Genomic DNA, 24990 nt, shown 5'->3' on the forward strand with positions numbered 1-24990 from the left:
GAGGCGTAGCATAACCTTATTAAGGATCAGTTGGTCTTACTATTGACTATCAATAGAAATTTGACGTGTCCAAAGCTTTTATTTAATTGTCTGATCAACGCCCTAGATTGATGGGAAGTGTGATGACTAGTACCTAGGACCTACCTAATTATTTTCTATCTTTTAGTATTATTACTACTTAATGTAAGTATTGTTTTCAATAAAACCGTTTAATTTGACATTTTTTTTTTATTTTTTTAATTATATTTTATTAATTATTTTGCTTCAATTAACATGTAACTCATAAAACCTATAATTTTTTTCAGCTTGATCTTCGAGTATTTTCTTCTTTTTGCCATTTTCGGCAATATATTTCGAATCATCAAGTAAAACAAATGGAAGCTTTCCAAGTTTTTGTGATTTTTTACTACTAGAGCTTTCACCAAATCTACGAAGACGCGATCTCAAAAGTTTATTTTTCTCCACGTTACTGGAATATTTTGTGTCCGCTGCGATGGGTGTTCTGCCTGCGCCTCTATTTTGCTGAAGACCCTGAAGAATACCTTTAATGAACTCCGTACGTATAAGAGTGTCTGCATCCATTTCATCTGCAAGATTTGGTTGCCTTAAAGGTGCTGCTTGTAATGTAGCTGGCGGTATATATGGCCTGGCATATTGTGGCCGGTAAAGTGGTAGCAATATTGGATAGGCTCCTGGGCTTGCTTGTAGGCGATTGTTAATATTATTTGCATTATTTAAATTGAAATCATCTGACAGAAGGGAGGATGTATTATCATTCGCTGCTCTTATTGGTAGTGGATCTGAGAGTAGTCCATTCGCAAGCGGCAAAAGGCTAAGCCATAACAGAGTTTTGGTTTTTTCCGTTGGTTTCGGTACAACGCGCGCTTTAACTGAATAGTATTTGTACAATATTATTATGTTAAAAAGCAAATAAAATCCATTAGAATAGCGCATTGTTTACTAAAGTGTGCAAAATAGATTAGAATCGACTAAAATAATTTTATACTTACAATTCTTTTTATAGTCACGCTTTCATTGTTTTACTTGTGAAAAAATTTCTTTTTCTCATTTGAGGACTACTCTTTGATTTAGTTCGTTGGCTAAAACCGTTAAAGACTTTTAACACAAAAACTCTGTATAGAAATGATCTACTGGTAGGTCAGTGACATGCTTGTAGTAAACAAAGATCAGAAAATATTGTCAGCGAAATAAAATCGTCACCAGCTAGATTTCTTATGAACAAAGCAAGTAAGTACCCAGCAGGAAAATAAGCTAACTGCTATTTGCAATCTCATTTACCAGCGAGGAGGTTCAGAAGCTGGCTGAAAAGAATAATGCCCAAAAGTTAGGTAGGTTGGTAGATGAAATGGCTGCGACCCTGGTCGCCCAAGTAGCTATTTAAAGCCGTTTTGATGCCATGTAACTCGTCTAAAAACCTACGGAATGTTACGGTCAATGTATTACAACCAACCAGAATTGTTGATAAAATTAAGAATATTCGGGATTGCTATCACAGATAACTCTGAGGTCTTCTAGAAACGGGGTTCCAAAGAACCTTAGCCGGGCTCTAACTAGAGCCGGGCATTTACACATAAAGTGATATACTGTCTCCCTTGCATTTGGATCTTTGCAGCTTCTGCAGTATTCGTTATACGGAATGCTCATATTTTCCGCATGCGTACCTACTGCCCAATGACCAGTACAGACTGCTATCAGTTTGCGTGTGTTAGCCCTGGATTTGTTCAGAAAACTTCTCGGCCTCTTTCCATCATAATTTGGTCAAATGGGTTTTGATATTGCACAGGAGGTGATGTTATTCAACTTTGTTTGCGCTTTCTTCAAGTAGAAGCTTTGGATATTCCCCTTGGCTACTGCTAAGGGTATGCCTATTTCGACACTGGTTATTTCCTCGCTCATCTCCGATGAGCCCCTGCATGCTAGCTCGTTACCCTCTATCCCCCTATGACCCGGAACCCAGGTAGCGCGTAGTTCTAGTGTCGTTGATAACTGGGATATGAGTCGCTTAAAAGCCCACACTAATTTTGAGTTAATGTGTGGCGAGGAAAGCGCTTTTATCGCTGCTTGGCTATCCGAGAGGATGCAAACTTTACCAGCTACATTCAACCCCTCCAGTGATTTGCAGGCTTGCCAAAACGCGAGGATTTCTGCTTGAAACACGCTGCAGTGCGATGGGAGTCTGAATGATACAGGCAAATCTAGGAACTCAGAGAATGCCCAAAAACTCTACCAAAAAATTCAATGGATAACGAAATGTTTTAAGGCCGGGGCAGATTCCTACAAGAACGATAATTGCGATTATGTAACTGACGTACAGAGTGCGCTTAGGTTTTAAAGGGAACACTTCTCCTCATTGTTAGCTAGCGAGGGAGAAGACGAACCCGAAACCCCAATCGCCGATGTCGGAATTACTGCCGATCAGCCTACTTAATATCGCATTTCCTCTAGCGTACTGTACGAAATACTGTTGTTGTTCTTTTGATGATAAAAACACTTCCCGAAGGTTTACGGGAGTGTTATCGATGTTGATGGTCCTTTGCCGAATATAGTTTTGGAACACTTCGGAACAAAGCACCATAAACGTACTAGCCTGACCAACTCGGAAATGATTAATATGACTAAGTTAAACTTTCAAGGCCTCCCAATAGGTTTCCCCATGCGTGGATGAGGTTGACAAATGGGATGGGGAAGCTGTGTATTGCGCAAATAAACCCCTTGAATCCCTGAAGCCCATAGTCGCCATACTGACATTACCTTATTAGTCCGGCTTCAGATTTGGTTAATCGACTAACGGCCAGATCTTTACGATGACTCATATTCTGGAGCAGACTCAGGATAAGGGTATTGACTTTCACCATCTTTTCGTCGACTTCAAAGCATCACGTGCCTTCTCTAAATTATATAAATAGGTAAAAAATAGTGGATCTTGCAGTAAATGTAGATAAGGTGAAGAACTTGCTGTCATCCAAGAAAAAATCGGCTTATTCGCGCATTTGCAGCCACGTTACTATTGACAGATATAAATGCTACTTTGGACTGACTAGAATTAAGGTCCTATCTTGACGAACAAACGCTCTACAAATCGCTCATCATACCCGTGTATGGCTCGAAATCATGGATGGTATCAAGAGAATGAAAGAAGAATGAAGAAAAATTTATGGTTCTGTCCATGAAGCCGACGGCAAGTATCCAAGGGGGTGATAGCGTAGCGAATAAAGAACTGAAGACTTCGCTGGGTCGGTCATGTTATGTTATCGACAACGCAGTTTGGAAGCAGAGAAAGGAGCAGATCTGCACTGAAATTATAGAAGCAGATTAAGGAAGATCTTGCCTCCAATGGTGACCACAACTGACGCCAGTTACCGCGAGACAGGGGAAGCTAACCCCCTCAATGTTTTAAAACTTACTTTCTTCTTTTTTAAACTGCTGAAATGTTTGGGTCAGAAAAAAATAAATAAATTATGAAAAATTTGCTAAAGTCAATAAACTTTATGATCTTTGATTAAACCAGAATAATGAATGAAAACTCGGTCGCAAATTCCAACGCTTTTATATCGATGGCTTGTTTATAGAGAACTTTTTGAAAACAATGAATATTCCAACTTACTTATTCTAAATAGTCCCATAACGAATAAAGAACGCCATCATATTATATCAAAGAACTATTTAGTTCATTATCTTAAACGGTTCTTACCTATTCTTGGAATCAACTTACTTGCTAACCAATACATATAAAACAAATATAAATATGCGCGTTTGCCAAATTAGGTTATTTAGTTGCTATACACAATCTCCACCAGCATAGCCAATTGCGGTGTAATGTTGTTCAAATCAACCTTTGGAGTTCTGCTATCAACGCTGCTTTCTGCGCTAAAACAACCAAAAATGTGCGAAACATGCCAACTCAAAGTTACGCGGAAGAAGATGAAGATATCACAGAGCTCGATGCAGATGATCAAACCATTTCGAGTGGACCAGTGCTTTTGTGTTTGACGCAAGTAGCAAACCACGCGATTTGGGTGCCATTTTACATATAACAACGCCGAGACCTTCACCTACTCATCACGATCATCATTACTATCATGTGCACGAATCAAGATCACATTACAGGCCGCCACCTCCTTTATCACATGGTTATGGAGACAATTACAATTCACGTCCACCACAAATACCACCTTAGTTTCGTCCAGCACAGTCACCGTATCCATTTGCGCCAACACCTTTCAATCCTTGTAATCCTTATTCACAGTTTTATCCACCATATTATCCTTCACCGTTTTTCTTTACACCTTTCTTTCCAAATGGAACTAACTTTGTTTCTAATCCATTTTTTTTGGATGTGTTTTCAAGATTTTGGGGAATGACTATGATTACAGTGAGTATGGCTTTTGTAAGAGAAATTTTAACAAAATTAGACTCGTAAAAAAATTTAACTAGAATTAAAATAAAAATTACTGAAAACTCGTTAGAACTAGTTTCTATTATAAAATATTTACTCTGATTCCAAATTATTGTAAATCTCTGCAGACATCTAAAATTTTTATCGGCTTCGGCAAAACGGGAACTTAGGTGAGGTAAAGTTAAAAGGGTTTACATTGGAACTTCCGACACTTCCGCTCGAAGATATTTTTGGCCATTGTAAAAGCCCCCCGCGAGTGCCGAATGACAACACATACGTACAACCAGATTAGTTCCGGGTAGTCCTAAAGGAATCACTTGCTTTCTCTGGTGTACTCAGGTAGTAGGAAATGATCCCCTTCCCTTCTCTTAATGGGTTTGTAGCTTAGAAACTGCAATGCGGTAAAACTAACTTATTCCCGATATGATAGGGCTGTTATCTTAATGGTGCTAGTTACCGGAACGTACGGATCTATAACCGGCAAAGGACCAACAACATCGACAACACTCTCCAAAACCTTCGGGAAGTGTCTTTATCGCCACAACAGCAACATCAAACTGTTAATTGAGATCAATCTTTGTATTAGCGACGAAATCGTGCAGTCTGAGCACATCTCTCATTCACTTCCGCTGTGAAAATTATTGAGTTCCACCAAAACCCAAAAAACAGCTGGAGAGTTAAAAAAGATTTCGCAGCCTTCAAGGAAACATGGGAGTAAAAAAAATGGGGCTGCGAGATGCTGACAGATTGGTATAATGCTAGGGTATAATGCTGGAATAAGCTTCAAGTTCAGGGCAAATATCCGCAGAGTAACGAGAAGGTTGAAGCCGATAGGGAAACAGGAACCCCAGGATCTTACATAAGCGAGCGAGCACATAAGGGCAATGCCCAGAAGGAGGGTGCCGTTATCCTATGTGTTACCCTTCGCTTACGAGGGCGACAGTCCGCTGCCATTTAGTTGATATTTCTAACCTTCTAGAATATTAGACTTTAGCTACATAACCGCTTCCTCTCAGACGTGCCTCCGGCCGGATACGAATATATGTGCTGGAGTTAAGAGTTCACTTCCCTTTAGTATACGTTACCGAAGCTCTGGTGTCGCCAGGCTGAAGCCTATCTTGCTACTACGAGCAGTTTGTTGTCTACCACAGAAGAGTTCAAAGCAAACCTCTGTTCAAGTGTTCTCAGAGAATATTACTACACTGAAAGAAATGGTGCCAGTAAAATCAACAAATCGGTTCTGTTGTTCTTGATTCGGTGAAATTGATCGATTTGTGGTTAATTTGGCCGAGTTCTTTGTCGAGCGAACAAATTAGTTTAGTCATTTCAACAGAAGAGAAATTTTCGCTCTTACGTTAACAAAATTTTGTAAAATTGCTTAACCGTCTAAACGGTTATGGCATTCCAACAAGGCGCGCCATTCGCTCCTTCGCTCCGCCAACCGGCGCCAATTGGTCACACCAAGGGAGTTTAAATCGTTTTCCACCTGGTCCTTCCAACGGAGTTGGGGCCGCCCTCTGCCTCTGCTTCCATAGGTGGGTTCCGATAGGAACACTTTCTTGGCCGGAGTATAATCTTTCATTCGCATAACATGGCCTAGCCAGCGCAGCCGCTGCGTTTTAATTCGCTGGAATATGTTGATGTCTGCGTATAGCTCGTACAGCTCATCATTAAATCTTCTTCGGTACTCACCATCGCCAATGCGTAGAGGTCCATAAATCTTTCGAAGAACTTTTCTCTCGAACACTCTCAAAGCCGCTTCACCTTCTGTTGTCATGGCCCATGCTTCTGCCCCATATAGCAGGACGGGTACGATAAGTGACTTGTAGAGTATGATTTTCGTTCGCCTAGATAGGACTTTACTTTTCAATTGCCTACCTAGTCCAAAGTAGCATTTATTGGCAAGATTGAGTTTTCACTGGATTTCAGTGCTGAAGTTGTTGCTTGTGCTGATGCTGGTTCCCAAATAAACGAAGTCTTTTACTATTTCGAAATTATGGCTGCCAACAGTAGTGTGGTTACCAAGTCGCATACAATAAGATAATAAAAAAACATTCTTTTTTAATGTTGATGTTTCCGACAAAAAAAAATTTGAGTGGTTTTGGAATCGTTTCAACTTAAAGTGTTACGAAAATTAAACTTGCAATTACATGTAAAGTTACTCCAGTTGTGAATTACCTTCCTGCGATTTGATTCTTTATTTTTCTATAACTTACAAGTTCTCTTTTTAAAATGTTACTACAAGCTGTGTTCTAAACAATCAAGTATGGCAACTAAATGCGAGAGAAGAAATAGAGAATGAGCGGAGCTGCAACTGAAAGAATTGAGAATCAGTTTTGTGACTACTATTTTCATTTCTATATTCATATGTATGTATATGTAGCAAGCATGCGTATTTATGTATTCACATGTTTTCGTATTTATATGGCGGCCGCCGTGGTGTGATGGTAGCGTGCTCCGCCTACCACACCGAAGACCCTGGGTTCACACCCCTGGCTAAGCAAAATCAAAATTTTCAATTAGAAGAAACATTTTCTAAGCGGGGTCGCCCCTCGGCAGTGTTCGGTAAACACTCTGAGTGTATTTCTGCCAATTTGTAAGAAAAATTAAAAAGGAGAACGACGCTAATTTGTAGAGAAGTTCGGCTTATAATCTGTGCGGAGGTTAACGCGCCTTACACTTATTTATTTATACGGCAATATAGGTGCTTTCATACAAAGCTGTCGCAACAACTTTTTTTGTCCATTTTACTACTAAAACAGTCAATTACGAATCGTCGATTTGTGCGCAGTTGATTTAACATCTTGTTGTGATGGATAAAAATTTACAGATATTTCAGTATTTCGGTTGAATTGACCTGTATTTCGGGTTTTTTCTTCATTTTTTATGTCGCATATTTGACTGTACATAATGTAGGCAGGGTGCATTTATTTTGATTTTTACCAATGGCCAAAAACGCAAAAGTTCCCCAGGAAAAAATTTCGATTATACAAATACAAAGTCGAAGAAAAAAATTGCAAAGCGTCTGTTCAACAAGATGGGCCAATGTCATGAAGCGGTATCCACTTACATTGAACTTCATGCAGCAATATTCGAAGCCTTTGAAGAGATAGCAGAAGGGAAAAATGACAAAACTTCAGCACAAGCTTCTCAGTTTCAAGCTGCTATTTCTAGCGTGCACTTCCAAATATGTTTGCTGTTGTTGTAGCAATAAGGACACTCCCCGAAGGACTTGGGGAGTGTTATCGATGTTGATGGTCCTCTGTCGGATGCAGATTCGGTACGTTCCGGTAACAAGCACAATAAAGGTACCAGCCCGACCATCTCGGGAAACGATTTGCTATGACCACATGAAACCGTTTAGGCCATACCGCCCTCCCACCGCCTACATCTATCGGGAATTCGGGGTCGCCAGAGCCTCGGCTGTTAATAAAACAGGATTCGCCATGGGTAGGTGAGGTTGACAATTGGGTTGGATAAGATTGCGCTGGCAACCGCTTAAGAGACTTGCGCTACACAAGAAACCACGCATTAGTAAACACGAATTAAATAGATGCAACGTTCATACTGAGAATGTCAAAGATTATTTTAGAATCGCACTCTATATTCCATTCCTTGATGCATTCATAACTCATATCAAGAGCCGTTACATGAAACACCAACTAATTTTCGAAAATTTCGGTGTTTTGTTCCCCAAAAAATGAATACAACGCTGAAAAATGCAATAAACTGCATGAATTTTATGAAAATATTCTGAATTGTTCAAAATCTGAGTTTGCAATGGAAGTCAAAATGTGGAGAAGGCGAGTCGATCGTCAGAATTTTAAAAATGTGTTTGATGCACTTGAGGTGGGTGCAATTTTGATGACTACCTACAAAATTTGTATGCTATATTTCTAATTTATTTTATTTTTTCAGATGGTGAACCCAAATGCTTTCGAACATGTAAATAAGGTATTGCGCATATTAGCCATTCTACCAGTTTCGACAGCAACACAGAACGCACATTTGCTGCCTTCAAAAGGTTAAAATCATACTTTCGGTGTACAATCAGTCAAGAACGTTTGAATGGTCTCGCTTCATTGAATATCCGTATTGATGTACCACTTTCTGTAAACGAAATACTAGAAGAGTTTTTCAAAAAAACTAGGCGATTGTTGGGAAATAGTTATGGGAAAAGTTAGTTTCTTAATACTGTATGTGTCTAAAGCTTGAATATACAGCCATATTTTACTGACCGATTTTCGCTACGACCCAATTTTCATGAAAAAAGGTACGAAAAATACCTCACATCTACACCATTTTCTTCAATTTTGTAATTATCAACCTTGAGAGGCCAATTTTACAAGCTGAAGCTAATTTAAAGTATTTTTTGTACCTTTTTGTACGATATAAAAATTTGTTAGCAGCCAAAATCGGTCAGTGCTGATATTCTTATTAAAGTGCATATTGTAACGACTTTAGAGAAATTCCGCTTACTTCCAACCTTCTGCAAATGTTCGAATCGCTAAGTTGTCGAATAAACAGCTCCAACACTCAATAATGCAACATAAGGACCATTAGAGTACTTCACAATAACATTTATACTTCACAACCAATTGCGTGTTTAAATCAAACTGATTGCTCACGCCGCAGCTGGTGCTGCTTTTATACTCTTCGGTTTCCTCGTTGGCATATTGCTAGGCGTTTCTCCTTCTAGAATTTACTAGTCCGCTGAAGATTGCATACTTTTGTGAGTATCTCGGAGATATGCATGTGTATGTGTAGGAACTACTTTGCTGATGATTGCATACTTTTGTGAGTATCTCTCCGCTGCTGCATGTACATATGTGTAGACATAATGATTGATTTGTTTATGTAGATACAGGTGACTGCTTAGTATCGGCTTAGAGATGATAGTATTCCTTAGTGTTGCTAATATTCGTCACAATATGTTAATTTATTTACGCCACCACCCCCCCCCTCCCCACCCTCCCCTACCCCGTAAATCCGCCACTGACTCCTGCCATCAAGATATCCGCCGTAGTGCAACATTCAAGTGCAACCAAACCTTCAATTTGATAACATAACTTTCAACTACGCTCCACCAACAATTTTCTTGCTAAAAACAACAACAATAGCGACCACAAATAGCAAGAAGAAACATCAAAAACTGCACTCAATTGCATCAAATATTGCCACTTCAACTACTCTTAAACTTCTACACTTCTTAGTTATCACTCTTTTACCGTCGAAAAATTTTTCTGCTTATTTAGTTGTCGACAAGTTGTTAACTTTTTTTTTTTGTTGTTGACATTTACGTTGAGTGCATTAAGATGCAGTAGAGAACAAGTTGACACTGATTGACATGTTAGTTTAGATATTTACAAATTGGAGTGGATTGAATTGATGATTTTACAAAAATTGGAATGGAAATTTTAACATGATGGACGGATATGAGATAATGATGTCAACATGGCTTGATATATTCAAATAGTCGAATAGTTTGTAAAATAAATAAGGTTCCACTACAACACAAATAAAGGTGATTAAGATGTTCGAAGGAAGACTTTAAGGAGGAGTGGGCAAAATTGGCACATATTCTTTTTCTGAGGGTGGAAGAAGGAAATAGAGTCGATGTGTAAGCCTGAGTAGGAGCGGGAGCGGGAATGGCGGACGGTGGAAGAGAGAGATGGAGAAAAAGTACGATATTACGATATGGGTTGAGGGATAGAAGAATAAAAAGGGCAGGAGGAAGATGAAAAAATCTTAAAAAAAGTTAAATAGGACAGGAAATAGAGTAAGTAAAAAAAAAACAAATAAATAGAGATAAAATATAAGGAAATAACAATAAAATAAAATTAAAAAAACAAAATAAAAAAAATAAGCTAAAATAAAATAAAACAAAATAAAATAAAGTAAGATAAAATAAAATAAAATAAAATAAAATAAAATAAAATAAAATAAAACAAACTAATATAAAATAAAATAAAATAAAATAATCTAAAATAAAATAAAATAAAATAAATTAAAATAAAAGAAAAGAAAATAAAATAAAATAATATATATTAAAATAAAATAAAATAAAATAAAATAAGATAGGATAAAATAAAATAATATAAAATAAAAAAACAAATTTAAAAATAAAGAAAAGAAAAATAAAATAAACCAAATAAATAAAAAAAAATTAAATTAATCAAAATAAAGTTTAATAAAATTAAAAAATGTTATGTTTGTTTTTGGGATAGGATCATATGTTTTTATTATTGGTACTAGAAAAATTACAAAACTTACAAACGATGATGGTTAGTAGGACATATTGCTGAATTTGACTCCTTAGTCAGCTAGCTTTTCGGAAACTGAGTATTGAACACGAAATCTCCAACGTTCATACTTTATGGGCTAAGGCCCCTTGAAGCGCGCCTGTAAATATTCCACACAATCTGGAAAGCGTATAGTATACGTAAGTTATATATTAAAGGAATAGCAACAAAAAGGCAAAATTAAGAGGCAATTTACAAAGCACTGATATGGCTGAGTGTATTTAGACATCTGACTTAAAACCAGTATAAGGGATGAACGTAGGATATTTTGCGTTCAATACTGAGCTCGCAAAAAGCTTGCTGGCGAAGAAGTAAAATTCCAAAACATGTCCTAATAAGCAGCACTGTTCGCAAATTCGCAATTATATTAAATTAAATATATGCATCATCACTCTCACATACACTCAACCTCGTCCTCGCTCTCAACTTCACTTTTTTCATCACTCACTTTTAAAATAAATTTGTCTTTGCTTAAAATTTCATTTAAATTTTCTCTTTCTTTATTTGTGTCGAATATATTTCTGTTTATTTCTTTCGTATTTAAATATGTTTAATGAACCGCTGCTCGTATTTTCAGACGTACGACAATTAGTATACCCAAATGACGTCAATGCTCAGTTTGAATAATTCAAACAATTTGCAAGCCACCCATAGCATCTTCCTTCTATTGAAAATGGATAATCAAATAAACAAATTGTTTTGCACTTGAATTACCCAAGATTATTAAGGAGCTTTTCAGCCTTGCCTAATACAACCCTAATTGTTCATTTCTCAGTTGATTTCTATGATTTCTCGTGGCGACTTAACATTTCCTACACATTGATAGATATAAAATAAAACATTTCGAATATTTACAGACATACTACCACATTATCTGTCTACAAATAACCTTTAAATTTCTTGGAAAAGTGCTTTAATTTGATTAGACAAAATTCTCTCTACACTTCAATTACATTTTAATTACCCGCATTGGAACTTATCATGCCAACTGATTTGATCTATTTGAATGTGATTTAATTGTAGGTAGCTTTTCAACTCTGACCCTTTCGCTGAGTTGAAGCTAGCTAGCGCAAATTTGTTTGCTCTCTATCAAATGTTGAATAAGCGTAGATAATAATCCAATCCAATCGTTGACTAATCCAAAACGGCATGTAATTAATGAAAAATTCAAATCCTTCACTAGCTACTGAGTCGATGGTGGATTGAAGAGCTGTAAATTGAAAATAAAATATTCGATTTGGTACGTATTGGAATGCTGATGTAAACTGATATATTAACATTTTTGGTTTGAGTTCATTGACTGAAAAATGATGAACTTAAAGCTGGTGAGGACTGATTTTTTAATAAGCTTGTCGGAACTAACACAAACTCACTTCGGAATAATGAACGCAAGGTAAGTGAGTTTACTCACTGTGTAAAACGGTTAGAATTAAAATGTACCTAAATGGTGAATAAAGGAATACCAAGAAAAAGGCATCATTTAGAGACCAATTGCAAAACGAGCAGCGGGGCATTCAAATGGATGAGTGAATAAAGGTAAGTTGTTGTTGCTGTAGCGATAAGGACACCTCCCGAAGGCCTTGGAGACTGTTATCGATGTTGATGGTCCTTTGCCGGTTGCACAACCGGTACGTTCCGTCACCAAGCCCGACCATCTCGGGAACGATTTGGTGTGACATCATGCGACCTTCTGGGTCATCCTGGCCTCAAATCCCCTAGATCCATGAGGAGTTCGGTGTCGCCAGAGCCTCGGCTGTTAATGAAACAGGCATCTGCCTTTACACTAGTATAAAGTGTGAATGTTGGAAATTTCGACTTCAATACTCATCTCACGAGAAGCTAACTGATGAAAAAGTGAAATTTAGAAAAATGTCCTAGTAACCATCGCCGGTAGTAAAATAAAATAAAATAAAATAAAATAAAATAAAATAAAACAAAATAAAATAAAATAAAATAAAATGATATAAAATAAAATAAAACAAAATAAAACAAGATGAAATAAAGAAATTTAATTTTTTTAAGAAAAGTAAAATAAACCAAAACTAAATAAAATTTGCTTAAATAAAACTAAGAAAGACAAAATAAAATACAAAAAAAAACTAAAATTATCAAAATTAAACTAATGAAATAAAATAATAAAATAAAATAAAACTAAACAAAATGAAATAAAGCAATGAAATAAAAAACTAAAATGAAATGGAAACAAGTATGGAAGGCTAAGTTCGGGTGTAACCGAACATTACATACTTAGCTGCCAAATTACAGCTTGCAAAACTTTTAAATCACCTTCTTTCGGAAGTGGGCGGTGGCACGCCTATTGTCCAAATTTTACTAATTTTCTATTCTGAGTCATAAGTTCAACCTACCTACCATGTTTCATCGCTTTATCTATTTTTGGCAATGAATTTAGCCATTTTTGGCAATGAATTCGATATCGAAAAAGTAGGCGCGGTTATAGTCCGATTTCGTTCAATTCATAATTTCATTATGATACCTCTAAATTTACTCAAGTTATCGTCTTCATGGACAGACGGACATGGACATGGCTCCTTGAATTTCTTTTTTCGCTCAGATCATTTTGATATATAGAAGTCTATATCTATATCGATTAATCTATGCCGTTACGGGGAACCGTTATACGAACAAAATTAATATACCCTGTGAGATCTGCTCAGCTGAGTATAAAAAATTAAATAAAATTAAATTAAAAAACTAAATGCAAGTGGGATCTTTCCAGAATACTTGATTGCAGTTTCGGGAGGAATTGGTACTTATACAGTAGGAGTTTTGGTGTAGGTCAAAATCCCAAAACTGACAGTTTAAGACTTTCGATGTGTTCTCCACTAATAAGATAAGCAATCAGATGTCTTAGGTCTTGAAATCACTACACAGAAGATACATTAATGAACCTTGTCACCATAAAACCTCATTCAACGTACAATCACATTTCTAGCATGGATGAAGTCGGTTAGCCCCCGTCTCGGAAAATAAGGTATCGGAGAAAATAATTTTCTCAACTATAGTAACAAAGGCACATTACACCTTATACTGCATATTTATTAGGGTAGTTCTTATAAATAACATATAAGATTTTTTCCAGTCTCATCGCTTCAGAAGGTTATGCCGAGGTCAAATATATATTACATATAAATTTTGGTTCCAATCGGAAACTGTTAATGGGTATTGTTGATATTTCTTTAAAGAGTTAATATATTAAAATTTTATATTTTAACACTTTGCGACACCCTTTAACCCTTTCAATCTGAATCTAAATTTATAAGTTATATTTTTGACTGTTGTGTTACTGTTTGAGTAGCTAAAACTGGAAAAATTTAAAAAATTTTGTATACGGACCACCCCAATGTATATAGAATTGACAAATTAAACTTGTTAAACCCTACGCGTTATCGCTATTGACTCAAGTTCTTTAAAATGCTGATATGTCGAAGTTTTTATACATTTTGGTATTCTTATCAACTATTAAAAGAAATAGTATCCATATGATGAAATAAACCTGCCTTTTGCTGTTATAAGTTGCACAAAAACAGTTAGCAAAACTGTTAGTGATCCCTAGTAAATACGGAAATACAACATCGACAAAATCAAATGCCGGAAATCAAATAGCAAGGTAAAAATAACCAATGTGTAATTGGATGAGAATGGAAAGAAGCAAAAAAAAAAAAAACCAGTAAGGAAGTCTAATTTCGGTTGTAAACGAACAATACATACCCAGCTGTACACTTGAAATGCTGTTGTTTTTTGTTTTGTGTGCCTAATAGTGTTACAAGGCAGCGCAATAATTTTAGCAGTAAATACATATAAATACATATAAATATTGTTCTATTCCGAACTAATTTTTCCGCGAGTAATGGCTCCCGAAACATAAAAATTGCTTAGTCATAAAAGGGGCGGTGCCACGCCCATTATTTTAAATTTGAAGTGTTTCCCATTTACTGTTATAAATCCACTTGGGAAATGAAATACCATTCATATAAAGCTCTTTTTTGTCAAGATATAGCTTATTTTATACGTCCACGACCCTTTTAAAAATCTTTTGTATAAAAGTTGGCATGGTATTTAACCGATTTCGTTAATTTTTCTTCAAAGCATTCCTTTTAGTAAAAGCAACCTCTCTGCCGAATTTTGTTATGATAGGTTTAACGAGTTTTGATTTATGATTAACAATATTTGTAAAATTGATTTTATCACAAGTAGGCGGTGCCACGCCCGTTTAAAAAAAATTTTGCAAATTTTTATCAAGAGACTCAATACCAGTCTACTCGTCAAATTTCAATATTCTTGGTGTATTATTTAATAAATAATTTGGTATTTCGTGTTTTCCAAAATTTGGGCGTGGCTATCATCCGATTTTGCTCATTTTCAATACCAGTCTATTCTCGGCAGTGTTACTAGGTGATGCAAAAAAATACGCTAGATTGGCAAAAAAAATGTTATAAAAGGCTAAATTTAAAAAAAAAAGAAGCTAAAAAAAGGCCAGAAATTTTTTGGTTAATTCATTAAATTTTTTTTATATTTTAGTTTACACATTTGTAAATAAAAACTTATAAACATAACTTAAGCATAACTTCCTTTTTCAAAACATATCAGGCACATTTTCCTTGTTTTGCACATGGAATTACTTTAAATGATTGCATATGTGTATATACATAAAAAAAAATATTACAAACTAATTATTATTTATATATATATTTCCCATCTGAAGAATCAGAAGAGCTTAAATTTGGGTATAAAGTTTGGCTATTTACCATAGATATGAGATCATCGGTAATTTCAAAGTAATTACACATTTAGATAAGCGTTTTAACGAGCATCTAATATTAAGCAGCGCATTAAGCATTTTAATTTTTAGTTTGTCCCTTAATTTAGTTTTCAGAATTTTCATGCCACTAAAAATTCTTTCAACCTCCGCGTTACTGAGTGGTAATACTAAAAAACTTGGCAAGTTCTAAAAAAAGGAGGTTCGTTTAATACATTTTTATGTTCTCGGACTTCCGACCAAAATTCCATTGTGGAGTGTACATTTTTCCATTGTATAGTTATAAGTTTTCGCCACTGCATCTCTATTAATGCTATTTGACTTGAAGAATAACTATACTTCTCTTTTTCAAAGTAAGAAAATACATCTGACTTTGAAATTTTCAACGAATTTTCAGCAGAAAAAGAATTAATCTTTTGTAGAGAATTCATATTATTAGGTATTAGGTGTTCACAGGAACTACTGAAATTATTTTATTTTAGAAATTTTTAAAAATACATTCGGAGTAAAAAAGGCTAGAAAAAAGTCACGAAGCTAAACCCAAAATTTCGAGGCTAAAGGCAAAAAAAAAAGGCTAAATATAGCCTCGAAAAAGCTAACCTGGCAACACTGATTCTGGGTCCAAATACGCTCGTGTACCAAATTTTGTCAAGATATCTCAATATTTACTCAAGTTATTTATCGTGTTAACGGACAGACGGACGGACGGACATGGCTCAATCAAATTTTTTTTCCGATACTGATGATTTTGATATATGGAGGTCTATATCTATCTCGATTCATTTATACCTTTACAACCAACCGTTATCCAATTAAAGTTATAATACCCTTTGTACAAGTAAAGCTGGGTATAAAAACTTAAAAATAATAAAACCGAAACTCACATAAAACTGCAAATATACCATAAAAGCAATAGCTACGATGTGATTTTTTTTACGGATTTACAAAGAGTTCAATATGATGTCATTTTGCTTATTTGGAGTAAATCACAATTTGTATCAACTGAGGAAGGCAACTGCACGAGGAGGCTATGTTTATAAAGGTCATTCGTTCAACGCTTATAGCCTAGACTGCGGACTATAGGCGCGTTCCAATTAGCAGTGATCATGATGCCATTAAATCCATCTACATCATTATCTTATAGAAATTTCCTCCCGTTTTATTTAAGCGCTTGAATACTTTACCACTTTAGACGTGATGTGGCAAGGATAATTTAGATGAGTAGCATCCTCACCTCATCTACCTCTAAGTTTTTTTGTTTTTCTTTAACTTGTAATTTTTATACAACTATATTATATTTTTAAAACTTTTCTCAATTTCGTTACGATGCCCATGTTGTTGTTTATTAATTGTTGGTTTTTTTTTTTTGTTTACTTTCTATGTCAGCTGTTTGACTTTCTTGCTGTTGACTTATTTGCTTGCTTATTTACTTTCCGTTTGATTGCGTTCAGATGGAATGCAAATGTTTTCCCAATTCCACTTTAAGTTCGTTTTGCCTAACCTTTCCTGCGCAAATAGCTGCGGGCTTGTTAGAAGTTCTTATTTTCTTGATGTGCTTTATTTGTTCGTTCGAAAAAATATGTCGACTTTTGTACATGTTTAATAATACAATTTCGAAAAAAAAAAAAATATTTTTCTTTCAAATTTGCGTGCCACTTCTAATGCTCATTGCAGGACTAATCGGCATCAAGCAGCGCCTTAAAGCTTGCTTGGTTGCAACTAAACTAAAAACTGAACTGAACTGAATTCTTAAAACTGAACACCAAAGCCCGGTTTTTCAGTAGTTGGTTAAGCTAATCTTAAACTAAGTTTGCTTAAACTATAGTCAAATTTAAACTCCAGTTAAACTAACTACTGAGACGTTTTTCAGCCACAGTTTATAGCCGCCTTTTGGTAGGCTGTTTTGTATGGCAGCATTTTTTTTTTTTTTGTTATCTAGATAATTTTTAAATGTGGCAACAGCTGGATTTTGTTTACCCATCAAACCTGCAAAAATATATTTTCAGCCTTAGAGAAATATATATCTAGTTACGGAGCTGATATCCAACAGTATGCTCTAATTATTCTTCAACCAAACACTTCACGAGTTGATCAATTTCATTCTCCAATCACTATCTAACCTTTGAGAAATTTTGTAAAATGCATTCTTCTCGAGTTGATCCCCAGTGTTTGTTTATTTTCTGACCTTTGAGAGATATTTAGAAGTGAATATCCAACATATTTTTCCAGTTTATATCCTAGATTGGATATCAAGTTGAGGTGGGTTGAAAAAAAATCATTTCCGAGGTGTTACCACCAATGCCAACAGCTTTTTATTGTGACAAATAAACACCTGGTTGGTAGCAGTAAAGAAATTCTATTAATTAAAAATAAGTTATACGTAGATATTTTATTTCATTTTCGTGAAAATAATGTAGCATTGATAATCTTACATTTGAGACCACTTAGAGAACCACGCATAAATACAAATATGGAACTATCTTTTCTTCAAATTAAGTAATTGTTATCAACATGGACTCTTCTAATGGTACTCAAGCCCAAATGCTTGTTGGGTATATTCGGCGCCAAATAACTGAAGAGTTAACTAGAGTTTAACCCTGCCAGATTGGCCGCTTACGGTCAGCTGAAAATTCAGTTAAAATATACTGAAGAACTGCAGAATAGGTTTAAGCGTAATTTATCCCACAAACTGAGTTGAACTTTAACTGAAAAAACGGACCTAAATAGAATAAACTACCATACACCAAAACCGATTTTTTTTCATCTGAATTTCTAGTTTTTTTTTTTTTGTGCTACTTGCACGGAGGAAATGCTTTATGCTTAACCTGGTTGTTAAACCTCGTTGATATACTCTGTAGCAGCGAGTTTTCTAAGTAAAGGACTTCATTCTTCATTTCATGGGCTACGCACTTAAACCTTAACTCGCATGGCCTGCGTATTTTCCGCAACTGGCACCGGGTTTTGCATTACCTCGGGAATGGAAACACGCGATGTGAGCTCTTTGGATACTCTCACGTTAATGGGCTAAGTAACCATCTCCCAATTTCTCCAGGAGAATATTCCTCACGTATTTCCTGACCGTGTCCAACTTTTCACTTCCTAGGCCATCTTATGAATGACGCTGATAGGGGAAAGATCGCCAAGTGTTACTTCCAGCCTTCTTCGTTGCTGCGCGAAGTGATCGCATTCGAAATAGATTTGACGTGTCCATTTAACCTGGCCTACTTGCCTGCGGCACTGCTATTATCTAAGCAAGGTGGATTATATTCACATGTCAGCAACTCTCTGCGTACTTCTCTGCGGAAGTGATAAATTGACTTGTTCTGGTCAGTCAGAAAGCGTACCGCTATGGTCCCGACAAAGACGAGGACTGGATCTCCTGAAATCGTGCGCTAAGTTCAGGTGATTTATAGTGCTTCTCTATTTCGGAATTTTATTGCATCCGCCCAAAATGTCTGTATCGTACTAAGGTATAGAATCCGTCTGGTACATAGTCTTGTTCATGCCGTGGCCCGCCTATATTTTCCGTTTATCGAATTAAGTACCCTGCGGCCAGCACATAATTTTTGCAAGCTCCTAAAAAGTGTTCTAAGTAGGTGAGCTTGCTATCTAACCTTGTGGATGTGCGTGTTTGTACTTGCTGTTCCCCAACCATAATATTCTTTATGGTGGGAATTCATCCCTTCGTGAGCAACACGATCTCAGTTTTCGCTGTCGAAAACTGCAGTCTATGGTCGTTCATCCATATTTATGTGCTAAACATAACTTTGTTTAATTGAAGCTGCGGCAGCTCCCACTTACGTGCTTTCTGATATTTGCAAGCAACAGAGACTATCATACGAAGAATTCCAGAGAACGGGACCTATCACCAATCCCTTTGCTTCTCCGCCAGTTATCCTCACTTTCTTTGGCCTTGATTTGTTTCCTGCAGGAACCAACAATCTTAAAGGTAGTCCTTTAATATAACAAGTCCAGCATGTCGTAACACCTGACGGAGTTGAAGGCATTTCCACGTCCAACGTAACAGTAAGATAGTCGGCTTTGCTTGGTAGCAAGTCATTTCGGCTTTTCTCTCCTTTCAGAGAGGACGAGAAGTGAATTGTTGTTCCAACTTGTTCAAAAAAATCCTAACTTCAAGGTATTTACTATACATATGTGGCAAAATCTCGTGGCTTTCCGGGCTTCATACTGTGTAGGATCATTTTAAGCTTTCCTTCACTTAACGGTTGCACGTTGTGATCATCATGAGAATCAGAGCATCTGCAATATTTCGCATCTTTTCTCCGCCTATGGATTGGGTCGGTAGGCGAAGTTTCTTATTACTATTTTGTACCCTTGTGCCCAAGGATTACGATCGACTTCTTTGCAAAGCTTTTTCAAGAAACTAATTTTGCCTTGCTTAATGGCGGAATCCACGGCCTTTTTGGCTCTTTTGTATGCCTCCAAGTCATCTAGATCGTCGGGCCTGCTGGGCGCAAGTGTTTTCCGATTTGTCATTCTAAGGCATAGCCTACTCAGTAATTTCATTGCTCCTCCAGTATACTTATTTTTTTGCTCTCCAACTTCATTTTCGTGGCATAGAGGTATTGCAGGCGTGGTCGTTCCTACCATAGCATTTGCCACTTTGTTACTATCGACTGTGTGTCAGGCGCCCCCTTATACAACAGTAGAGAAATTTTTAGCATTATTCATATAAGTCCGTCTTGTTTTCATACGGGCCGCTGTCCATGTCTGACTTGTCTCTGTGTTCTTAAGATGGAAGATGATATAGTTATGTTCACTTCCTCCATCACCCTTTATCTAGTCGAATTTGATAGATAGTTTTCCGATACTAGTGCTTAATCAGGTTTCTAGTTTCCAATGGCAGGTAGGCGACAGCGACCAATTAAAGACGGTCAACCATTTCTAGCACTAAATTAGCTCTGGCGCATTAACCATTCGCTGCTCTCGCATCGAAATCTCCAGCGACGACCAAGTTACCAGTTTGATCACACAGTTCGTTTTCGAGTAGTGGAAGATTATATTTAAATTCTTGAATCAGATCTTTCAAAGACAGTTATCAACTCACTAGTGTTAGCAGCACCTGTAACGTCTACCTGCCAGTCACTTCTGACCATATAAGATTCGCTGATGATCACTAATCGAGAACCCGTTAATCCAGCAGATTATTAGCTAACCTGCTTTGGTTCAGGTTTCCTTGAATGGTGCTGGTGATATGCGCGCCTGGTTGCCTGAAATGCAGCAAATATTTCCCTTAAGGTGCTGCGTGCTCCAAAACCGCGAATGTGATCAACCTTCTGTGAATGGCGTTAAAAGCTCCTTGGCGTCTCCGTGCAGGCCGAGGCCTGATGGCCATTCAGCTCGCACTTAGAGCAAGCACTACTTCTCTCGGCACCCCTACATTCTGCTTTTCGATCTCCGTAGCCTAAATATTTTTTTTTATTTACTGTGTAACCTTTTTAAGTATTAAAGACTTGTTTCGGTACAACATTTGAACGAAATACGGAAATTTTTCAATTTTGTAATATGTCATATTTATACACTAAACAAAATTACGTCTATACTTACTTCACCTCTGACCTTGAGCATCCATTCATTATCTAATTTTATCTTTTATAACGTAGTTGATAAAATGCCACCGTCCATTTTCTATTTATGCTTTGTTCCCGCTTCAGTTCATTTGTTTTTATTTTCTTCATGCCTCTGATTTTATTTTTTATTACTTTGTTTATTTATTTATTTGAACCTTCCTCTACACATAAACTTATATTCTCAATAGAGCGCCTGTAACTATGCTTCAAGTAATTTTTTATGGTTCAAAATAACTTTGTTTCTAACGCATATCTATACCTCCCGGAAGATAATCCATCTCCCTCTCATACCATTTCATTGTTTCGGTTTTCAATTGTCAATTTATTTTTATAGTAGTTTTTCAGACTTCTTGGCGTCGTTTATTTAATGAGATAACTTGCATACGTTCAGGCTTTAAATGTTTACTTTTCATATATGACTTGAATCAGCTGATTCCTTTTTTGATGTATTAGTTTTCCTCGTTGTTTATTGTTGCTACGATTACAGAGCGCTTGTCAATAGTTTATTTTATTAGATAAACTTTTCAATGTGTTAACGATAGCAAATAAACCTCTAATATATAAGATATACAACAATACCAATGAGGAACAAACACAGTATTTAAGGCAATTTGGAATAAAACGCCTGTAGATATGCTTCTGCTAAAACTAAGACTCGCTGTTCATTGAGCAGGCAGTGTGTTAAACACAGTGTGTTTACAAGTATCCGTACATACAGTCGGCAAGTATTGGAACAAGATGAAAAAAGTTGTTTTTGTCTGTTTATCATTTATTAAAATACTATTCACATATTGGGCGTTTGCACACTAGCCGACACGGCACAGACACGACACCGATAACGAAAACAGTGGGAACACAAATTCATACGTATAATTATATGGGCACGCTTTCACACTTACCGACACGACAGCTTTATGCCGTTGTCGGCAACGACATGTCGGCGGGAAGCAAGCATTCCATTCGTGTCGTCGTTGATAAGCTGTTTTTACTTGTTACATTGTTTGTTATTTTATGATAGGTATCGTGTCGTGTCGCTTATAATGCGTGAGTACTTTGAAAAAATCCGCTGATATTTTTAATAAATTTTACTGAAAGTTCCATCAAATTTTATAAGAAACTGTGAGTATGTCACTTTAAGCGATTTTCTTGAAAATGCCCAAATGGTGCTTTGATGACTGTAGCGCACAATTTCAGCATTCTTTCGATGTGTTTTATGTGAATATTATACTATTATTCTATATTAAAATATTATTCTATTATATATATTTATATAAGGCTTGTTGGCTTTAGATCTCTCACACGTAGATCCAATTCTTCCCACAATAGCTCGATGGGATTTAAATCGGGGGACTCCATTGTATCAAGGTCACCTGCGTCTTTTTTTCGTTCTAGATAAGAAGTATTCAAGTAGATTAGTAATTTTAGATTTGCCTTTACATATCTTACAAACACATTCTAGAGCCACCCCTGGTCCACCTTTATGACGATATCTCGAAAAGGCGTTCGCCTATAGAACTATGGCCCAATCCCTTTTAAAATACTCTTTAATACCTTCCATTTGATACCCATGTCATGCAAACACATTCTAGAGTTACCCCTGGTCCACCTTTATGGCGATATCTCGAAAAGGCGTCCGCCTATAGAAATAAGGCCCACTCCATTTTAAAATACTCATCACCACCATTCTTTTGATACCCATATCGTGAAAACAAATTCTAGAGTCACCCCTGGTCCACCTTTATGACGATATCTCGAAAAGGCGTTCGTCTATAGAACTATGGCCCAACTCCGGTTTAAAATACTCTTTAATACCCTCCGTTTGATACCCATGTCATGCAAAGACATTCCAGGGTTACCCTAAGTTAATTTTCCTACATAGTGATTTTCCCTTATTTTTTCTCCAAAGCTCTCAGCTGAGTATGTAATGTTCGGTTACACCCGAACTTAGCCTTCCTTACTTGCTTTAGTTGACCATTGCCTACGTAGCTGAAACAGTCCGAAACCATCACTGAGCCACCGCCATGCTTCACAGTTGGCACAATGCAATCTGCTTTGAATAATTTATTGACGTTTCTGGGAACACATTGACGCCTATGCCTACCGAAAAGTTCGAATTTTAATTCGTCTAACCATAAAACTGATTTCCACTGATCAATCGGCCATTCAGTATGTTCTTGAGCGAACTTCAGTTTTTTTGTTTATTTACTGGCCGTAGAAGCAGCTTTCTCACAGCAATGCGGCCAATCTTACCTTTTACTCTAAGTCGGCCTTTGACTGTTGTGAGCGATATTGGTGAATCCAAGTCTTCATTGTTTTCAGCACGAATTTATGATTTACTTATTGGATATGTTTTGTTGTCGATCCTTTGATTTGTCTTTCTTGGTCGACCAGATCATTTTCTGTTTGTCCAGTTTCCCGATATTTTCTAATGGCTGTATGAACTGAACATAGAGATATTTTCAATAGTTTGGTTATTTCTCGATAGTTTTTACCTGTTTTTTGCAAAATAATGATTTGGGCTCGTGTTTCGACGGATATTTCCTTGCGCTTGACTATTTTCAATTCTCAGGCTATTTCAACATCAACATCTTTTTTTATCCTGTTCTAATACCGTCGATGTATACTGTACACAAATATTTCTATATCATTCTTTTTTCGCCTTCCATATACCTATCACTGGCTATAATTCAATAAAAGGGAAACAAGTTATATGTAATAAATATTCTAAGCTTAACTTGGCCAATGTACGACTATGCAATTCATATAAATGTGTACTTGTGGGGCCGATTTGACGCAACATAAACAGATGGCTCCTGTTATTTATAAATATTGTAACGAATTTACTTGCAATTCCCCTTATTTGCAATCTTTTGCTGAGTTCGAATCACTAAACTGTTGAATAAATAACCAATATTTAATAATGCAAAATGGCCTTTATTAAAGTACTTCACAAAAACACTCGAACTGTGCAAGGAATAGCTTGCTTAATAACCAAACTAATTGATAGCTCAAATCAAACTGAATTCCAGTGCCTCTACAATTGCCGCCTTTTATACTCTTTGACTTCAACCTTCGCATCTTCTAGGCGCTTCCAGAATCTACTAGTCCAGCAGCTCTCAAACTTCTCAGCTGTAACTACATTTGCACAATTTTATAGTTTTTCTCATTGCATACTTATAGGAGTATCTCAGATGTATGCATGTGTTTGTGCATTGACTCTCAGCTGCTCGTATACGTACATGGTACATATGTGTAGATGCAATTATTGTTTCGTTTATGTATATACATAATGATTGATCTATGGATGTGAATTCACGTCACTGCTTAGCATCGGCTTAGAGACGATAGGATCGCTCAGTGCTGCTAACATTCGTTACAATATGTATGCAAATGGTGGTGAAGACTGAGAACCACTCGAAGGCAAGAAAGCATGGATTCCTTTTTAAATGAATAACCGTTACTATGTTGATGGTACTTGGTTCACAGGTGGTGGAGAATTATTGTAATATTGTAGAGGAACTGTTACCAACCGCTGATTGATGGAGAGGATGACAGGCGTCTGATTGATGGACAGCGTCCAGCTGTTGGCGGACTCGTTGTACGGTATATCATTTGATGGACAGCTTACGGTCGCTGATGAAATCGGTGAACGGTGACAGGGTTTGCAGTGGACTGATGTCTTATAGATCAGAAGAGAGGACTTACATGGTAGTTACCCATCCTAGTCATAAATGACGAATCGGTAAATTGGTTTATCTCGATGATAAGGATTGATAAATCGATGTTGACAAATTTGTGGATCGATTCCAGTGGATCGGTGATGACGAAGCGGTTGATCGATTCCGAAGCAACCGGTGGTTGGTAAAATCGAACTTAATTAAAGGGCCAACTTGCCCTGAATGC

Source organism: Eurosta solidaginis, chromosome 3 (genome assembly GCF_040869045.1).
Source record: "Eurosta solidaginis isolate ZX-2024a chromosome 3, ASM4086904v1, whole genome shotgun sequence".
NCBI lineage: Eukaryota > Metazoa > Arthropoda > Insecta > Diptera > Tephritidae > Eurosta > Eurosta solidaginis.